This window comes from Scardinius erythrophthalmus (genome assembly GCF_964197995.2).
Source record: "Scardinius erythrophthalmus genome assembly, chromosome: 16".
NCBI classification, from domain to species: domain Eukaryota; kingdom Metazoa; phylum Chordata; class Actinopteri; order Cypriniformes; family Leuciscidae; genus Scardinius; species Scardinius erythrophthalmus.
In genome coordinates this window covers 2,952,851-2,974,243 of record NC_138236.1, presented here as the reverse complement: position 1 = coordinate 2,974,243, position 21,393 = coordinate 2,952,851, and the positions used below count along the sequence as shown (strand labels likewise).

Here is a 21,393-nt window from a genome sequence, read left to right as displayed (position 1 = left end):
AAAAAAAAAAAAAAATGTAAAAAGATAAAATAAAATAAAACAGCCATTCAATGCAAATGGATTTTGTCCCATCTGTATTTAATTAATAAGACAGTCGTATTATTTATATTATATTATTTAAAACTTGTAAAATATTGCTTTTATAATTAATATATATATATATAAAAAAAACATTTAACACCATTAAAGTTAATGCATTTACTAAAAGAAAAAAATAAATAAAAAATAAATAGCCTTACAAATCTGCCACTAAAAAGTTGTACATACATGGAAGGGTTTATGTTTTAGATGCTGTCAATACATTGTTTCAATGCATATCCAAACATATGAAAATGTATGTGTGCACTTATGAATACGAATGAGATCAGTCTGGAAAACCATCAACTCCTCCAGCAAACGCAAGTAAGAATTATTTAAATAGTGCTGAGAAACGCAGAGCTTCTCCTTCCAGGATATACAGCCCAGATAATGCTAATGATGTCCTCTGGGATACGGCATTACCAGGACATCGCATCTCCATCCTTTGGGGAACCCCTCTTATATCCCTTTCTTCTCTGGCCTGAGATAACATAAGGCAATCGTGTTCTCATAATGGCATTAATTCTTAGATAAGATGATTAACATATGATGACTATCTCTGAACACAGTTTCATTTTGCCATGATCCAAAAAAACCCTCTTCCTTTGTACAGAATGAGTGAATTAACTTTGCAAATGAACTGTAAAATTACCCCAAAAACATTCGACCCAGAAGAGCAAGTCTCAATGCCGGACCGCACACACACACATACTGGAACTCACTTGAGAAAACACCTAATCTAAACCGGATTACCTGAACTAATACACAACATCCAGAAGCCAGAATCCGTCAGGACTCAAAAACAACTAGGAAAGGTACCAGGATGAAATAACGAGTGTTTCTGTGATTTATAAACTTATAAAACTTTATAAAATTCAGGCCACGTTCCTGCAAACACCATAAATGAAATCTCACAACAGAGTTCTCATGTTTATTTTAAACACACTAACATCTTTTTTTTTTTTTGCTTAAAGCTGTATATGAAAAGTTGGGAGCTGAAATGAAAATGAAAATTACTACATTTCAATTTAATTAAACTATTGAACCATCTGCAAAAAGTCTGAACACTGACCGTCTGCTTCAGACACAAAGAGTAAACACTTGCGGCATGAAATAATTATTTCTACACAGGTTCACTGAACAAGCGTGTAAATGTGTCAGACTTCAACACTACAGGATACTACATTTCATATGCATTATATATATATATATATAAAAAAGAAAAATACCAATTTTTAACTTTTCAAACTGGTGAATTATTCATGTCTCCTCTCACACTGCCCGTTCCAGACAACAACTCTTACGGGAAAACCACCCACTCCCACCTACAGCTCGGAAAATTAGTCTAATCTAACCGGGCTCTGGCGGGTCACACACACACACACCTCATTTCAGCGGCCCAGAGCACATGAAGTACATGAAATTAGCTTCCAGTAAAACAGCTTACATGACACATCGAGCACTGCGAGCATAAAAAAAAATAAAGAAATGAATGATGCAACAACGAGGAAAGTTTTTGTGAGGTATTTTGTGCAAATGAAAATGATTTGATCTCATCTGTATTTCATTTACAAACAAATCTGGCGTCAAAAAGTGACATCTTATGAAATATTATTTATATATTTAATATGAAGAAAGGTGCAAAAGTTTTTCTATGGTATTTTGTGTTGTAAACATTTAATACAGGGCTTTAAATAAAAATAGTCATGCAAAGAGTGCAAAAGTTTTATCCAATCTGTGTTTAATTTACTGATTAAAAATTAAAAAGTGGTAAAAAAAATCACATATTTTTTTAGTTGCATGAAAAAATCCTGCATGTTTCAAAGCTTGCTCCTCATTATAAACAAAGCATTTATTTAATCAAGCTCCAAAAACGACTCGTTTGGATATTGTGGGATCTGTGACGTCACATGGGCAAAACATTTGCATATGCCCGCCTCCAGACCAAGACATCGACCAATAGTTATACATCATCGCATCATAGGCAGATAACAGTTCATTCATTCATTCATCCCAGCATTAGAAACAAGCAGTCGGCTGTATTGCTGCATCAATACAGAAATTAAATGATTTCATAATGCTTTCTTTGTCTGTAAATGAGGTTTTATACGGTTAATGTTTTCAAAACACGGGCAATAGCGAGTGCCGTTGATACAGTTTCCTACGCGATGACGTTAGCCAATCATAACAGTGCGCTTTTACTGAAAATGCAGCTTTGATCAGAGGAATAAATTACACTTTACAATGTATTCACAGCTATTTTAAATGGTAATAATATTTCACAATATTACTGTTTTTCCTGTATTTTTGATCAAATAAATGCAGCCTTGGTGAGCAGAAGAGACTATAAAAAAATCATACTGACCACAAACTTTTGAATTGTAGTCTAGAAATATTTATGAATGTGGGATATTATTTTTCCACAGCACAATTGTTGTTTTGACCTTAATTGAATACTGTCTGTAACCAAACCTACATTTTAGTGTTGCCTGCTGCACCTTCATTACGGATTTAGACCTTTTTGCCAAGTTTCTGAGCAAAACAACACTTGGTTGTCTGAGTGCTGCTGCCGGCATCACATCCAACATAAAAGCAAAATTAAATCAATAAGGAGAGTCTGATCTCACAATCTGATCAGAATCACAATGTGCTTCGTGATGCACAACACATGACCTTCTGCAACCTCGCATCCAGACAATACACACTCTCGCCTTATCGATCCCAATCTGTGCATAATGCATTAAGAGAACTAATCCCAGCATATGAATAGAGCTTCACTATAATTAACCCTATAAAGCCTACTGTATCATAATTAATACGCAAAGGCCTCTAAATGATCCACATTGGCGCTTTAGTATATAAAATGTCCACCTGTAAAAAAAAAAAAAAAAGATGTTTTTTAATGATGCATTCCAGCGAACACTGGATATAAAATCTGGCACGCCGGCATTCCCTATTCCCACAAAACCCTGAGAGACAAATAACAACGGATTCGGTAAAGATCTGCGTATCGACTGGCGCTTTGGAGTGCATCCTAGAGTATCACTCCACAGCCGTGCCGAGATCCTCCCTCAGTTCTCGGAGCAAAGCTCCCCTGGGATCTGAGCTGGGAAACCCCACTGCTCCGCTGCCTCCGACAATCAGGAGAGTCCGACCGCTGATCGTAACTGACTGCGGGTCCGGGGCTTTGTCGGCGCTGTACACCTTTAGCATCTCATTTGGAGGATGGCAGCACAATGTGGTCTGAATGTCACACTCTCCTTGGGATAATCAATGGGAGCGATCCGATAGTAGACACCTGAGGGATGTGCTCCGGTGGCCTGGCGAAGGCAAGGACTGAACCTCTGGTGATTAGCTCGGGTGTTTCATTGTCAGAGGTGCGATCGATAGCTTGCATGCTTTCCACGACTAAGCATCGACAAATGCGTTTTTAGAATCCCTTTAATGGGATCCAACGGTGCTTTTTTCCATATGCATCTTTCCTTAGTGTGTAATGTTGCTGTTTGAGCATGAAAAAGCTCTGCAAAGTTCCAGTTATTCTCTATATCAGTGTTTCTGAACTCCCTGAAACGCCTCCATTGTAGTCTTGAGTTTCTTCCGGGAACGAACACGTCACAATATTCCTCATTTAAATAATTAATATGCAGAATAAAGGGGCGGGGCCTGGTTGAGTTAGTTAGTAGTGTGTTAAACTGGCGGTTATGGTAAGGGGCGGGACATTTCCCAAACACTCTCGAAGCGCTCGACCAATCACAACACACTGATCCAGCCGACCAATCAGAGCACAGTGTGCTTTTCAGAAGGCGGGGCTTGATAGAGACAGGAACTAAACAGAGCGTTACTGACAGACTGGGAAGAGAGGAGCCGCAACAATGGAGAATATGAGGAAAATAATCAACATTCAAGCATGAAAATCTATTCTAGTAGAGCCTGAAAACAACATCAAGACTTGAAAAAGGGCATAATAGGTCCTCTTTAATCGGAAGATGTACAGGAAAGATAAAGCAGCGTCTTTCGGGTAACACTTGTTATAGATAGGAAATGAATCGGTTGTTTAACACATGGAATATTGTTTGCAAGTTTAAGTCAGCATTTTCATTCCGGCAGCTTGTTAACTTTAGAGTTCATGTGAGTTTTAGGCCCACACAAAATCTGCACACACTGAACGCTCAGCAGATGTCCGCAAGACATTTAGAAAGGTACACACGTCCCACGTATCTTGTGTGTTTGTTTATAAAATATTTTGGCTAATTTGATTATGATTTCTGCTGGGGCGGAGCAGATTATGATTGTCAGAGAGTAGAAATGCGCCAGACGGTTGCTAAATCATTTACACAGAGGAAGAACTTGTTAATGTAAAGCTGTTGTCAGGTAAATCAGTGTAACCGTATCAGTAATATTTTTTTAAAGGAGTCTCTTCTGTTCACCAAAGCTAAAAAAAATACAGTAAAATTCTGAAATATTATTACTGTTTGTAATAAATGTTTTCTATGTAAATATTTGTTAAAATGCAATTTATTCCTGTGATCAAAGCTGAATTTTCAGCATCATTACTCCAGTCTTCAGTGTCACATGATCCTTCAGAAATCACTCGGCAAAAACAACATTTTCTTCATCAGTATTTTTGTCTTGTTTTCCAGTGCAAATGTCGAAACATTCTTAAATCGGGATACATTTACTTGATAAACATATTTACATAAGATGTCTGAAAAATGAAATGTATTAAAATTAAGTGAGTTTGTGCTTAAAACAGGAACACATATGGGGTCAGAAAAATAAACTTAGTTTTCCTTTGAATTAAGCCTGTTTTTCTGACCTCTTTGGCTGATATTTGTTCTTTTTTAAGCATGAACTCACTTAACTTTGATATTTTTAGACAACAAGACTTCACATCTTATCTGCTTTTGCCTCTCAAGTAAATGCATCTTGATTTGAGAATATTTGTACTGGAAAACAAGAGAACATTTCTGACAAAGAAAATCATTTTTTGTCACATGATCCTTCAGAAATCATACTAATATGATGATTCAACATTTATGATTATTAATAATGTTGAAAACAGTTGTCCTGCTGCTTCATATTATATTCATAATCTTTTCCAGTACTCTTTTATAGAATAGAAAGTTTAAAAGAAACAGCATTTATATCAAGCTGAATAAATGAAGTACTAATTTCTGAACTTTTTAACAGTTTACTGTAACTGATATAAAATTACTCACTGTGTTATAAGAGTTTGTTCATACCGATCAGCTCTATTTCAATCAGGAGTGCCGCTGGCTCAAATTCAGCAGAATTCAATCCAATTTCTGCTCAAAAAAACAACGAAGGTCTCACCTGAGGCTGTTTATAAGCTCTTTTCTTCAGAGCATGTCAAGAATGAATCTCCACCATGCTTTAACATGCATCTAAAGAGCATTGGTGTGTGTCAGCAAGCCACATTAAGCACAGTGTGATTATTGATAATGAAACAAGAGGAATATTTAATTCCAAATGAATTAATACTCATTACTCCCCCTGACGCCATTCAAGACCAAATTAAAGATTAGTCAGGAGTGTGCTCATTATCTCTAGCTGGTGAACGACGGCATGAATCAGCGGCATTTCACCATCACGTCCACACAGTAAGTGCAGACCTCACGACTTCAAAATGACTGTCCGTCCGCTTCACATAAACAGAAGATCTAATGACCGGAGTCTGTGAACCAGAGCAGCGGGACGCGCTTGTAATTTCTCAAGCGTGATTCATTTGACAACGGTGTCGGCGCTGATTTATTCAGCGGGCCTTCCAAGAGCCGACGCACTACACCTGCACGTCTCGAGCCGGACGGCACACTCATCATGTCATAGAAAGGGTCAGAAAGCTGGAAGTCCGGCACATCATCCTTCTCACAGACGCGGTGTGCTGAATTATGAGTTTCTTCAGTGGCAAAATCATGTGTTGATTGATGACTAAGCCCAAAAAGGCAGGAAATTATATATTTTTACTGTCCCTTTAAATTATGATTGGAATATTTCATGCCTTTTTTTTTCACGTTTTTGGTCTTTGTAAAGAGAACATATCTGCAGGCGGCAATTACGGGGACGAGAACACCGCTGGAACGACCATTGTAAGGTCACAATGTGCATATGCATTGCCGAGATAATGCCTCTGTACTGTTTAGCATCTTCATTAAGGTTTCATTAAGATGAATTGCAAAATAACATCTACTTAGTCAGCTTAGAGCTGGGAGCTTTTTCTGAATATGATCTCAGACAGTTTTAGTGGTTCAATAATGCTGAATCTGTTAAAATGGCAGAACTGTAGATCTGGAGGTTTGAAGTAAAAAATCACATTACTTTAGGCCAAATTATTTCAAAACTATAACGACATTTGGATTATACACAATTTGACCAGTAGGTGTTGCTTAGTCTGCAAATGGGCTGCATCCGAAATCACATAATTGCCTAGTAGGCAAAAAAATGTGAAAAGTATGTAGGCAAAAAGTATGACAACATGGCGAATGTAGTACATCCAGATTACATTCATACTATAAAGAACAGTTTTTTAGTGGTCGTGAAGTAATTACTTATTCCTACTCAGGAGAGTTTGTCATTTCAGACATTGTGGCAATTATACAGTATAAGTTGCATGTCAAAATGTCAAAGGTATGGCTTTACTTTCTGTTCAATATCATTGCAAAATCTATTATGTATTATGCATTTGGCAGAAGCTTTTATCCAAAGCGACTTACATTGCATTTCAAGGTACACATTTTACATTCTTATCATTTCTTTCTTTCTCTGGGAATCGAACCCATGACCTTGGCATTGCAAACACCAACGCTCTACTGTTACAGCTACAGGAAAGCTACAAATCTATTCATTCAAACCACTGTATGCATCGAACTTGGCATTGAATACTGATTAATGCAAAACAAAAAAGGTCAGTAAGAACTTGTTTTTTAAAGAAATCTATATTTTTTATCCAGCAATGATGCATTAAAGTGATCAAAATGCAAAAATGCACAAAAATCTGAAGCAGCAAAACTGTTTTCAGCATTGATAATAATCATAAATGTTTCTTGAGCAGCAAATCATCATATTAGAGTGATTTCTGAAGGATCATGTGACACTGAAGACTGGAGTAATGATGCTGAAAATTCAGCTTTGATCACAGGAATAAATTAAATTGTTCTATATATTCACATAGAAAACAGCTGTTTTAAATAGTAATAATATTTCACAATATTGCTGCTTTTACTGTACTTTTGATGAAATAAAAGCAGAAGAGCAGAAGAAAAAAAAAAATCTTGCCGACCCCAAACTTTTAAACGATAGTGTATCTTGAATTTATTTATTTTTTGCATTTTATTTCCTTGATTCAAGCAAAAATCTTAAACAAGAAAAAGCACTTTGCCATAATAAAATAAAATAAACTTAACTCAATCCTCTGAAAGCAGGTCATAGTATCTTATGCAATGTTGCTTCTCAAGTAAATGCATCTTGTTTCCAGGATATTTAAGACACAGCACACCTCTGCTCATCTGTTCAGGGAGCGCACAAGTGTTTCTGTCAGTCTAAGTGACCCATTTATTTCGTTGAGGGCTGTGTCTTGTTCCTCGCGTTCATGCTAATGACTGAGGGGGGAAGGTTGGTGACTCATATGTTTAACAGCACTGTCAATATCCTCTCATTTTCAAGCCCCCGCATTCTCCCTCTCTATTCTCTAACACTCGTCTATCTCTCGCAGTCGTTTCTGCCCCCGCTCAATCAATACAGGTCAGCAATAATGCACGAGTCGAGCCAGGCTCCTCCATTCCCGTCTGTGCGTTGCTGATGTTAAACATCGTGCTTCCGTTTTGTACCTTTATGCATTTCCCAGAAACCACCTGGATGTATTTCTAGACATCATATTTATTCCTGCAGGCCCGAAGCGGCGCGAGGGAAAGTTGGGAAATTATTTATTATATAACTTATTATTTTATATAACTCAACTCTCCCTCTCTTTCTTCTCTGATAACAAATACATTTTCCACAAACATTCTGCTCCATTTTGGTTGGAGGACTGTTAAAATGTTGAGTTTTCTGGAACGTCTGAAATGAGCTACGATGAGAGGGAGATGTTCACTGAATAATAGCGTAAATTTCAGACTTTATGACACACGTTGCACTATACTTACGGAGTTAGTGTCATTTACATCCACTGTATGGAAAAATAATGAGATGAATAACTAAATGGAAATAACGTTCTGCTCCATGACAGAAATGCATGCCGTTTTGAAAACACACCTTTAAAAAGTATAATGCATTTCAACACATGACAAACAACCAATTTCAGATGTAACAAGGAATCTGCCAATATTACAATGTGTTGTTTATGAAAAGATATAATGCATTATGAATACCTTTACAATGCATTACACATAAATGCTTGAAGTGTTACCGAAATATTGTACTGGGTAGAAATTATGAGAAAAACATTTTTAAAAATCCTGATCAAGTATTGCTGGTATCAAATATTGTTGTTGTCAATGTGGCTTTTAGGCAACATTCTCGAGCAGCAGTTTTCTATCTCAGTAATAGTCGTGCAAGTGCGGCTCCTATCATGTTAAACAATGTTTTTGGGTTCAATAACACATCTGCAATATATCAGATCTGACAGCAATAGTGACAAGAATGGTCTCTTCCTCCAGATTCTGTCTCTGGTGTTGTGATTCTACATAATATTTGAACATTAGGAGCCATTAACGCAGCATTTATCATGTCACTATCATCTTAAAGCGATAATTCACCCTAAAATGAAAACTCTGTCCTCATTTACACTCTTGGGCTATTCACACAGAGTGTGTTTTAGTGCGAGACGTGTGCAGTGGAAGGGGTAAAAAAAAGGCAAGATCTTTAAAAGTTCCACTTCTTTAACTTGAGCGTCACGTGTTTAGAGCCATGCGCGAGATGCTGCGAAAGACGCGAGACGTGAGCGCGACTGTCAAACACATGCGTATAGCACGTTTACAATGAAAAATGCTGGAAAAGTAGTGCAGTGGAATGGAAAAACGCATGTGTGAACCGGCCCTAAAACTTCCTTTCCTCTGAAGAACACTAGGGGCCCTATTTTAACGATCTGAAACGCAAGTATCAAACGCGAAACGCAAGTAACTTTGTGGGCGAATCTCGGGCGCTGTTGCTATTATACCGGTGGGATAAATGACTCTTGCGCCCGACACAAATCTTAAATGTGTTGGTCTGAAGTAGCTTCATTACTCATGGGTGTGGTTTGGGCGTAACGTGAAATAAACCAATCAGAGCAACATCTCACATTCCCTTTAAGAGCAGGCGTGCTTGTTCCATGGCGGATTGCTGTTATAACAGCGGATTTGCCAGGAGCGTTCACAGCCGAGGAGACCGGCGTTCTCGTCAGGGCCGTAAAACACAGAGAAGTGACATTGGGGATGGAGAAACACACCCAAATTAGCTTCGCTTAAACAGGCGTATAATAATTTGGGTAAATGTCTAAGCTAGATTTATGCCTATTTTTTCACATCTTCATGGACACCACAATGATTTCCCTCGTGTGGTAATATTTTCCCTTTTCCTCGGTGTACAAAGTCAATTGCGCTGATTGCAAGATAGGGCCCTAGGGATGCAACGATATAAACATTTTGGCCAATACAGTAGCGATAATTCTTTATATTTGAAAGCCGATTACCGATATATTGGCCGATAAATCTAAATCCAAGTTTTTATATAATTTTTGAGAGCCTGATTACAAAAACAAAAGCCATGTCCCAAGCACACAATCATAATGATGTTCTCATTATAATTTTATGTAGCCTGTATGACAGACACATGTTGCACTTCACTGTATATCTTTTTTGAAGTGATTCCAAGCACATTTTAAGCAATTCAAAACCATCATGTTGAACAGTGCGCATCTGAAGTGTCACAGTTGAAGGAAATAATACATTATTTATCAGCTTTAAAGCTACACTGTGTAACTTTTTAAGTTGATTCTTAGCAAAAAACACTTTGTTCTATCAAAAGTATTTGTGCTCATTCATGTGTAATTACGTCCACCAACTAATCAAGTATTCTCGTAAGCGTAAAATCTGCCATTTATAATACATACGAGTGAGTCGCTCTACATGTTGCGCCTCCATGTTGAAAATACATTCGCCAAAGAGGGACATACCTGGAAGGTCAAGCTTCGGCTTTCGCGTTTTACACTCAGTGGCATCGTGACGAATGCGAGGGGGAGATTACTCGCGACTGCCGGCAGATTTGACAGATTGCTGAAGATAGAGGATCACGCCTATTTTTGAGGACGTGTAACAGAGTCGCCAAGGAAGCGAAAGAGAGAATTAAAACGTCAACGCGACAGGCAAATCAGTAAGACCAAAGTCAATACTGGAGTAACTTTTAATAACATTAGCTTGCATTCGTTTGGGATAGCTGATATTAGCAATGAAATGGTACCAAAATAACAAAAACATAAAACTATTATTCATTTTACATAGAGGTCATAACCTACATGTTAACTGACTAAATAACTAAATGCACTTTGTAATAGTTTTCTAAAGTAACCTCATCACTTGAAGGAACACTCATGGACAAAGTCGAACTGGAAGCCATGTTAATCTTGGAATAATACGGCCAGTGTAGGAGTTAAAACGCCCTCGGAATTGAAAGGAACAGAAACTAATATTCACTGCGTAGTCATATACAATTTCATCGCTAGATGGGGGAAAATATCACACAGTGTAGCTTTAATATATCAGCCAATTTTTTTTTTTTTGGGACCGATAACATTAAAAATGAACATATATCGGTGGATATGGTGGCTGATATATCGTGCATCCCTAAGATCCAGTGATCGCTGTCCACTCATCATGCCTAGATCTAGACTTAAAAAACGAGGCGATCGCGCTTTCAGGTCTTAAAACTTTAGAACGGTCTACCTCTTCACATCAGATTAGCTCCCTCTATTTCTCTATTTCCCTAAATATGTCCCTTGACCGTTCGATTCTTGTTTGACTATTATTCCTTAACTTCCTTAGCTTTATTATCTATTTCTTTTCTGTACAGCACTTTGACCAGCCTTGGTTGTTTTTAAATCTGCTTTAATCAGATCACTGGAACATCTAGGCACAAGAACGGTTTCTTCCCACAGGCCTTTTCCCTTCGGAACAGTTAACATTTCCCCCAAGCTTATGCCTGTAAGTGCAATACTCCCATTGTTTAGTGCAATATCTTCTAAACTCTGTGATATTTATATTTATTCATACTATTCAAAATACTGTAAATATGTTCATAATCTGTACATTTTTATTCTAACTAAACCCAACTGTGACCTTTCATATTTTTTATATTTATATTTTTATTGTTGTATTTGTATTTGTATTTGGATATGTGCACTGGAAGCTTCGGTACCAAGAAAAAATTGTTTGTGTGTGCAAGCACACTTGGCAAAAAAGCTCTTTCTGATTCTGATTCTGATAAATAAATATTGTATTGTATTGTTTTGAAGAATGTTGGAAACCAAACCACATTGAAAGCCCATCGACTTCTTTTGAATGGCCAAAAAACAGAGAAATTTCTTTTAATATAATATAATCTTTTATCCTCTGCAGAAGAAAGTGAGTGAGTTTTGAAAAACAACAGAGCTGTCATTTTGGGATTATTTAAAAATGTAATAATCATTTCACTGGATTGTCAAAAAATAGCCAATACCAAATGATCATTTACGAATTAAAACACATTGTCACTTTAAATGAAATCATCTACAAAATGAAAAACATAAAAAAAAAAAATCAGTCTCTTCTGATCTCAAAAGCTGCATTTATTTTATCAAAAATACAGTGAAAAATCTGAAATATTATTACCATTAGAATAAGTGTTTTCTATGTGAATACATTTTAAAATGTAATTTAAGCTGAATTTTCAGCATCATTACTCCAGTCTTCAGAGTCACATGATCCTTCAGAAAGACAGTGGAGAACTATTCCATCTGTTCCTAACATTTACGCAAACTTTACATAACATGAACCCAATCTTCCCGAGCGTTCCTTCTTCATCTCTTCTCACTCGCCCTACACTGGTAATATTGCAGGAGCCTTTCTGAAGCATCTTTCAGTGTCTCTGCGTGTCGTCTGGGATGTGCGAGCCCACGGGGAGAGCGAGCTCGTCCTCAGAGGGATTACGACCCTGTTGATGTGCCACACGTGTCTCTTAATTAAACGCAGAGGAGAACGAGGCGAACGTGGTCCGGAGAGCTCGCCGCCCCCCTGCTCTCCACCGCATCTATTAGCCAATGCCCCGCTGCTTTAAAATGTTGTTGGGTGCGAGTATGAATGAGATGCTGTATTACTAGCGAAACAGATTTAATTAAGCATGACGAATGAAGTGATGTAGCACTTCACGCTAAGACAGAGCAAGACGGATTAGGAAGTCATGCTAGAGGGATCATAGGACCGAGACTTCAGACTCACAGTCTCTAAAGGCACATTTTTATTGCATGAATCTAGTGAGCCTATAGAGAGCATTTTAAGGCAACATTGGATGCTAGTATGATCATAGCCAAGGACTGCCTACTGTTACACAAATATTAAAACTTATTTTTGTTCATATATATATATTGTGTAATATGAATATGAAAACTTATTTTTGCTCATATATATATATGAGCAAAATTATATATACAGTATATATACTGTATATACAGTATATATATGAGCAAAAATAATATATATATATGAGCAAATATAATATATATGAGTTAAAATAAGTTTTCATATTTGTGTAATATGAATATGAAAACTTATTTTTGCTCATATATATATATATAATAAATAATAGCAAAAATATGTTTTCATATTTGTGTAACAGTACAGGCAGTCCTTGGCTATTGAAACAGTTGTTTACGCTCTGTTGCTCAAGAGCTCTTGTATTTTTCCTCTGTCCTTCATTCTTTTTTCCATTTTGGCTTTAGTTATAGGACGAGTCTCCAATAGAGCCCTGAATGTGTCCGACGGGTCTCAGATGCTGATTGAATTCTGTTGCTTGTTTCCAGACTGTGAGTGTTCAGAAAGATGCATTTCGCCGCCAACCGCAGAAAGCACAGCATCCATTCTCTTTCTCCACGCCTAACTTATAATGTAATATTAATGTGATGAGATCCTCTATAATGTGCGATGTCTGACGTAACCGTTTTACGAGCGCTAGTGTTACGAGAAGTGCACTTTGGGTCTAGTGCATCCCGAGAAACAACAAACCAGATCTGTTTTGTAAATCAGATGTTAACTGTGTTTGTTAGTGAAGATTGGAGGTGTGCTATTGATTCAGACGTTCTCTTTAAATGAAAACGCTTGTGCGATTATAAATGAGTGTGTTTTGCCACACAGATTGTGTGTTGATCACGTTACTGAACCAGCCAGCTGTTACAGTGCACAATGAAATCTAATGTGTAATGGGAAAACTGTGGCTGTGTTCCAATACACAGTGAGCTACTCAAAGTATGTGTATACCAAGAATATTTGTATATGAAATTAGACTAAAAATGTTTATTTTCATGAAAGTCCAGTGTAATGAGGTCATGTGACACAAAATATCATGCTACTTTTGTCTCATAATGCATTGTGCTTCACATACTATTTTTTTTTTTAGTATGATAGTATCTAGTATACAGTCTAAAATGATAAATATTCTGTTAAACATAAATGTTCGGGATCGGTTTAAAAAAGAGTCTGCTTTTGAAAGAGTCTCTTCTGCTCACCAAGGCTGCATTTATTCAATCAAAAATACAGTAAAATTCTGAAATATTATTATAATTTAAAGTAACTGTTTTCTATGTGAATATATAGTAAAATATAATTTATTTCTGTGATCAAAGCTGAATTTTCAGCATCATTACTCCAGTCTTCAGTGTCACATGATCCTTCAGAAATCACTCTAATATGATGATTTGATGCTCAAGAAACATTTCTGAATATAATCAATGTTAAAGCTTTTGAATGACAGTGTGTGAGTGAGGATCCTACTCTGAATAGGCAGAATTTGAAATCGCATACTATTATTATTCTGCAAGCCTCTTGCTTTATTCACCATATTGAATGGCGTTGAATGTTTTCACTAAACTTAATTTTTTTTCTAAAATTACATTCTCTGCCAAGCATGCTATGTTTCCTTAAAATCTGGCCAAAGAAGTTCTTAGAAGGAAGCATGATATATATATATATATATATATATATATCATGTTTGTGTGTGTGTGTGTGTGTGTGTTTTAATGTAATTTACTGTAATGAAAAATATAAAGTAAAACAAATGTTTATTAAAACTAATTTAAACTAATGTTTCTTATTAAAACTTCTAATTAAAAATGTTTTTATTAAAAATAAAACTTATTTTTATGTTTCTATATATGTACAGTATATATATAAATATATATATATATATATATATATATATATATATATATATATATATATACACACACACACACACACACACATTTATATAGATAATTAATTCCCTTCTTTTTATTTACTGAATAAACATGCCACATTTTTTTCATCTAAATGGCTATAAATGGTTTGGTTGAAATTGTGTTTCCCCTGATTGAAAAAAAACTAAACAGTTTAATGCCATTAATAAGCATAAATGCCAAAATATTTGAACTTTATCACACAAACATATTCTTACCTAAAACTAGAGAAAGAGTGAGAAAGTGAAGTCGTGCATTACAGATTATGTATATCTATAATAGATTCAAATCATGCAAAAAGTGTAAAAAAAAAAATTGATTTGTATTTAAAAGTCATAGTATATAGTAAGTTATAAAATTAGACTTAGTATAGCATATGAGAAGGCCTTTTTATTTCCACCCCACAGGATGTTATTAATCATAACTGATATATGTGGTGAAAAATGACACCGTAGTTAAAATGTTCATGACATTTCAGTCTATCTTAGACACTGTTAGTGAATAAATTAGATAAACTAGTGTGAGTGTCAAGGGAGTTTATTCCTAAAAGTCAAGCGTGCCAAAAACGCCCTTCGCTGAAGAAACAGCCGTTTATAAAACTGTGGACGGGACACACACTCAGTATTCAGCTCCAGCTCCGTGTGTTTAGCTCCTTCCACAGACCGAAAAGCATCTTGTTATTGATCCCAGCCATGTTCCTTCTCTATTATCCGTCATCCAATCGGAAGGCAGCTGCTCCGTTCTGATGGCTCCAGTGTCATAGAGACACACATTCTCAGGCGTTCTTATGGATAAATGAATGTGAAATAATACCATGAAAGAGCCAACACGGCATGGCAGGGAATTTCACTGGGAGCTCATTAGGAAAACACGTTCCTCGATTTCTGCGGTGGAATGGAGAGGCGTGCTGATTACATTTCTCCGAGTGTGTGTGCTATATTCATGGACGACATTTAATCGGAAGCATTTGGGTTTTACTGCTCTTCACTTTCTCACTCTTTCTCTCTGTTTAGGTGAGAGGGCTGGATGATATAGCTAAAATATATAGTAATATCTTTATATATCCCCGCCTTTTAACAATATTCATATATACATATAAAAAAAATGATCAAGGCATGTTTTCCCACACTGTTTTAGGGAAATTATTTTATTATTTGTACTAATGCATAATAGCAATATTTACCTACATTTACTAAAAGACTTCCATAAACATTTCTGAGTGAGGCATGAACCAATCAAATGAGTTTTGAGTTTTGAATCTGTTCTTTGAAAATGTCAGCTTGAACCGTAATATCGGTCAAGTTCTGAATCAATTCTATTGTCAGGGACAGGGTTTGAATTCATTTGTTAAAATGGACAGTTTGAACTGATTCACGTAAGTTAATCATTCAAGATCAAGTTTTGAATCAATTAATTGTTAAAATTTTGAATTAATTTATTGCAATTGATAATCTGAACTGATTATGAAGTAAATTGATTGAATTTATCTCGAACTGATAAATTTAATCTCTATATTATATTATTATTATAAATAAATCTCTAACATTATTTTTGCAAATAAGATTAAATTAGTGATATTATTAAAGCCAGGTTTCTATACTTATTTGAATGCACATTTTGGGAAATGACAAGATGCTAATTTCCAAACGCAAAATATTTTTAATTCAACGATGTTATTTGTGCGAAACGCAAGTAAGTTTGTGGGCAGATCTCGGGGTCTGTTGCTATTATACCGGTGGGATAAATGACTCTAAAATGTGTTGGTCTGAAGTAGCTTCATTACTCATAGGTGTGGTTTGGGCGTAACGTGAAATAAACCAATCAGAGCGACATCTCACATTCCCTTTAAGAGCAGACGTGCTTGTTCCATGGCGGATTGCTATTATAACGGTGGATTTGCCAGGAGCGTTCACAGCCGAGGAGACCGACGTTCTCGTCAGGGCCGTAAAACACAGAGAAGTGACATTGGGGATGGAGAAACACACCCAGATTAGCTTCGGTTAAACAGGCGTATAATAATTTGGGTTAATGTGTAAGCTAGATTTATGCCTATTTTTTCACATCTTCATGGACACCACAATGATTTCCCTCGTGTGGTAATATTGTTCCTTGTAATAATGTATGGTTTGCAAAAATGAAAACTGCTGCGTTTGTGTAGATGAGAGAATCAAAGTGTGTGTGTGTTGTGCACACGCTACATTGATTATGGCCAAGCATGCGCCCTTAAAATAGCATCTGAATAACATGCGCAACGCACCACTGACTTTAGACGAGGTTTCTCCTGGTCCGTGGCGGGATTGTTTTCTGAAACTGCAAAATAGCACCAGGGAGCGTTTGCGCCGGAACAAGCCTCCTCTTTTCGCTGAACCGCCCCCGGGAGCGCAAATGTATTTCCTAGTTTACCGACGTGCGTCTGTGGAGGGACGAGTCCGCTGTGCGTCGGGTGCAAAATAGGAATGATACATGCAACGCTGTACAAAGTCAATTGCGCTGGGTGCAAGATAGGGCCCATAGTGTGAATAGTCAATATATCATACAGCCCTAGGGAAGAAAGCAAACAAATATTTTCCCACAGCCGAGAGACATGAATTTAGAAGTGAACGACTTTAATCTTTATTCAAAAGGGAGATGTGTGTGTCGGACTAAGTCTGTGACCGTGCCGTGGTTTATGGGTTATGTCAGCGTCCGATGCGGGATGTGATCAAAGTCCAGCCCGCAGATGTTCGGATGGGGAACAGCGGGTCTCGTGACCGGTGACCGGTGTTGCTGGTGGGCTAATGCTGTTCCAGCGTATCCAAGACCTCAGGGGGAGATGAGAGCGTTCCTGCTGCAGGACAACATCAGATACACTCCCCTATCAAACATGAGCCAGTGCACGCATGTGTGTGTTAGAGGTGGAGTGATTCACTATCTTCTCCCCTTCCTGACAGCCAAATGAGTCTCAGACATGAAAAAGCAAACCTGCTGCTACACCCGCGGGTTATGTAAACCATCCGCGATCGCAGACGGGTGTTTCTATGTTCCCTCATGCGCTTGTGACCTTGAGGAGCGACACACTGTATATATTTACACTGCGGATGGCAAAAGGGCTGGTACTTCAGGCTGTACTAAAATAACAACACCAGTCTGCAAAAACAGACTCAATCCGGTTCCCTGACTGAGGATTCACATTTGGTTTGAATGTTTGGTCAGAAACAGAGATCTATGAGATCTTGATCTATGAAGGCTATTTATTCACAAGGCAATCATGACCGGTATAAAGTAGATTAAAACAGTTACTTTCATACTGCAATCTGGATATGCAATTCATTTAAAGAGTTTAAAAATATTTTCTCACATACTGTCATGGCTAGAAGTGATGTCCTGCCTATAAGAAAATGGACATTTACAGCCTTTATTCAACTTTATAAAAAATGTGTTAAAGATTTTGTAAGCATATATTGGATAGTTGTGAATAATAATAACGCAATGAAACATGACAAATTGTGCCGACCGACATTTTTTTTTGACCAGGCTGTTACATAAAGAAATTATGAACATGTAAAAACAAGAGAGAACAAATTAAAATATATGATTTCAATGTATGATTTTACCTGTGAGCTTTTCCTTTTTCTATACAGGTTTTTTTTTTTTTTTTTTAATCTGTAGCTGTAGTTATAGCCAAATAATTTTGACAGATTAATACCTTTATTAATACCTGATTTATTTTCCCCATATATTTAAAATATTTTAAAATTTAGATGGTTTAATTTGTAGAGCCATTACTTATTGACATCACTAATTTATTTTGATAAATTATACATCACAGAAATATATATAAATTAATTATACTAAATAATATATTAAAATATCCATTTATTTCTAAACTGTTTTGGTACAGTGTTTTGTGTGGCAGTCAATCAGTAAAGCTATAAAACTGTGCTGACCAAATCATATTTTATTTTCTTTGACATAAATATACATATATGACGTGTATATATCACCATTATAACGTGATCAAAAAATATATATATAATGATTGCTGGTCTTCAATAATAATTGCAATCGACTGTAGTGCATTTATGTCAGCAAATTACACTGCGCAAAACCTCATTTTAGGGACTTATTAAAAGAGTGTTTTCAATATAAAATTTGTTTTCTGTGTTACCAGAATTTTTATCAGGGAAACACACTAAACATTGTCGAGGAGACCCTAATTTATCAAAGTAAAACAGTTTTCCAGCATGTGCATGTTTCCTGCAGTGTGTGTGTCCGGCTCTCGCGACCCGAGCCTCAGGCTTCCGCCAATTAACGGCTCGTGGAGCTTCAATGCTCCGTAAACTCTGAGCTTACCTATCACAAGCACCACTGATCCACAATTAACTTATCCATTACATCTTATCTGAGCTCTCGCAGGACAACAGATGCTCAGCCAGCACTCACCCCGAATGAGGCTCGTCTGATGTGCTTCCAGATGACATGGAGAAGCACGCAGGGCTTCCTCAACTGCCAATCAGGAACTACAGAGATGAGCATTAACAGAGAGGATTTTCAATGATGAATGATTCAACAAAATCTTCATGACTCGAGAGAGTATTTTTATCCTCAACAATAGTGCAAATAAATGAGCTGAGTTTCAAAAGAGCCCTCAAACACTGCTCACGCACAGAACTGAACGAACATGACCCTTTTTGTTTAGTCATGCTCGTTTGTTCGGTTTGCTTCCGCTGGTTTATGAACTTGTCTCATTTAGTGGCAGTGCGACGGGCATATTTGTTCAGTAAACTCATCGAATCAATGAAATGCTCCTTTCGAGTCTGACTTTGAAGAGTGGAAAAAAATGAGGTTCATTCAGTTAAAAGATTTATCCACAAACACTGAGGGAGAATTCACTCAGAAAGATTAGCATCATTTGCATGCTATTATTTTAGCTCGATTCAAGGAATTATGCAAATCAGATAATGCCAGAAACACGGACAAAAATTTTTTTTAAATCTTGCAGGCCGGCTATGAGTGGAGGATGCAAGATGTGGTGACTCTGGTAACTGTACACCTAAATCATTTCAATGGTGAAATAGACTAAAAAAGTCTCAAATTAATGCAGGCAGTGAAAGCACAATGTTAATTGATGCAGGCAAATTGCACCGACTTTCATGAATATGATGCAACTCATTTGCATAGAAAAAGAGGTCATTTTAACCATATGGCCCTATGAATACAGTAGGTGTTTGCTTATAGTCTCCTGTTTCTCATATTATCTGACAAGTTTGTATGAACTCAAACATCAAAAATCATTTAACTCTATGTTAGAGTTAGACTGATATTTGGCCCAATGTTTTGAGATTACCTGATTATAAAAATTAAAATAAAATAAAAATAAAAATTAATAAAAAATAAAATAAAATAAATAAAATAAAATAAAATAAAAAAATAAATAAAAAAATAAAAAATAAAAATAAAATAAAATAAAATACTATATATATATATATATATATATAAAAAATTATTCATTTTTAATTATACATATATATATATTATATATATATTTCATATTATATATATATATATAATATATATTATATATATACAGTATATATTTATATATATATATATATTATATATATATTATATTTTAATTAAAATTAAAAATAAATAAAATAAAATAAATTTTAAATTTTAAATAAAATAAAATACTATATATATATATATATATATATACACAGACTACCCTCTGTAAACAGAAAGATTTGTGAGCTGTACTTCTCTAAAAAAGAAAAGAGAAGAAAAAAATTGACAAAAACATTATTTAAAAAAGAAATTAAATAAAATCATACTACACAAGTGTTCAGTGAATTTAACTCGCAGCCTTTCATGCCCGAAACACGGCTACTCTCTGTAAACACAGACCGGTTTGTGATCTGCACTTCTCTCTCTCTCTTTCTCTCAGTCAGATCTCTGATCCGCTACGCGAAGACAGCGAGAGAGACGGTGGTCTTTGAAGAATGAAGTAGGTCACTTTTTAAAACCACAGTCCTTGAATTAGGAAGGTTGCCAGAGTGTTTGCTCCCCGGCGGCGTCTTAAAGGGCCCAGAAATAACCCAAACACCCCTCCACATTTATCAGGATGACACGACGCTGTTGGCTTGTGATTTTAGAGGGTGGACTCAATAAATCTCAGAGGATTGGGCTGTTGCTCCCAGGGCTCTCGTACGCTCCCTCCTGCGGCTCCTTCCATCCCGGCTCCCAAATCATTCCCATTGCACCTGCAACCCTTGAGCAAGGAGTGATTACACCTTACAACCTGGAAATTGAACTCTAGCGTTGAGCACCTGTGCCGGATGGAAGCCACACACACACCCACAGCAAATCTTGAAAAGGAAAGAAGTTAAAATCCTGAATTAGGGCCATATGACCCCACACTTACACCACAAACAAGCTTAAAGGTGAAGTGTGAAATCGCCGCGCCACTAGAGGAACTTGAAGTTGAAGAACAAACCAACGGTGAATCGACCAATGGGAGTGGGTTTTATGGTAGATTTACCCGTTTCCAATGCCTGACCGCATGGGTGTTCTGCTAGATGATACCAAAATTACACACTTCACCTTTAAGGATAAACGAGATTTAAGTTTAAAGTTAAGTGGGAGAGGTCATGCTATAGGACAGAGGTATCACAAATGAGATATTTTTCATAGGTCAATTGCTTTTCCTTAGAGTAATGAGATTAATGGAGAGGAAATAGAGATCTTTCTTTTAATCTCCTTCTTAGATTGTAGACATATATAGTGTATGTATGTATGCATGTATGTATGTATGTATGCATGTATGTATGTATGTATGTATGTATGCATGCATGTATGTATGTATGTATGTATGTATGTAT

General features: G+C 36.4%; 1 protein-coding gene across 1 annotated transcript in view; it reads left to right on the top strand.

Moving 5' to 3' along the window:
- LOC308704774 (uncharacterized protein) overlaps nucleotides 1–21,393 on the top strand; it is a gene marked incomplete at its 3' end in the record, with an annotated part of 525,175 nt that overhangs the window by 217,520 nt on the left and 286,262 nt on the right. The gene's annotated exons all lie outside the window — the stretch shown is intronic.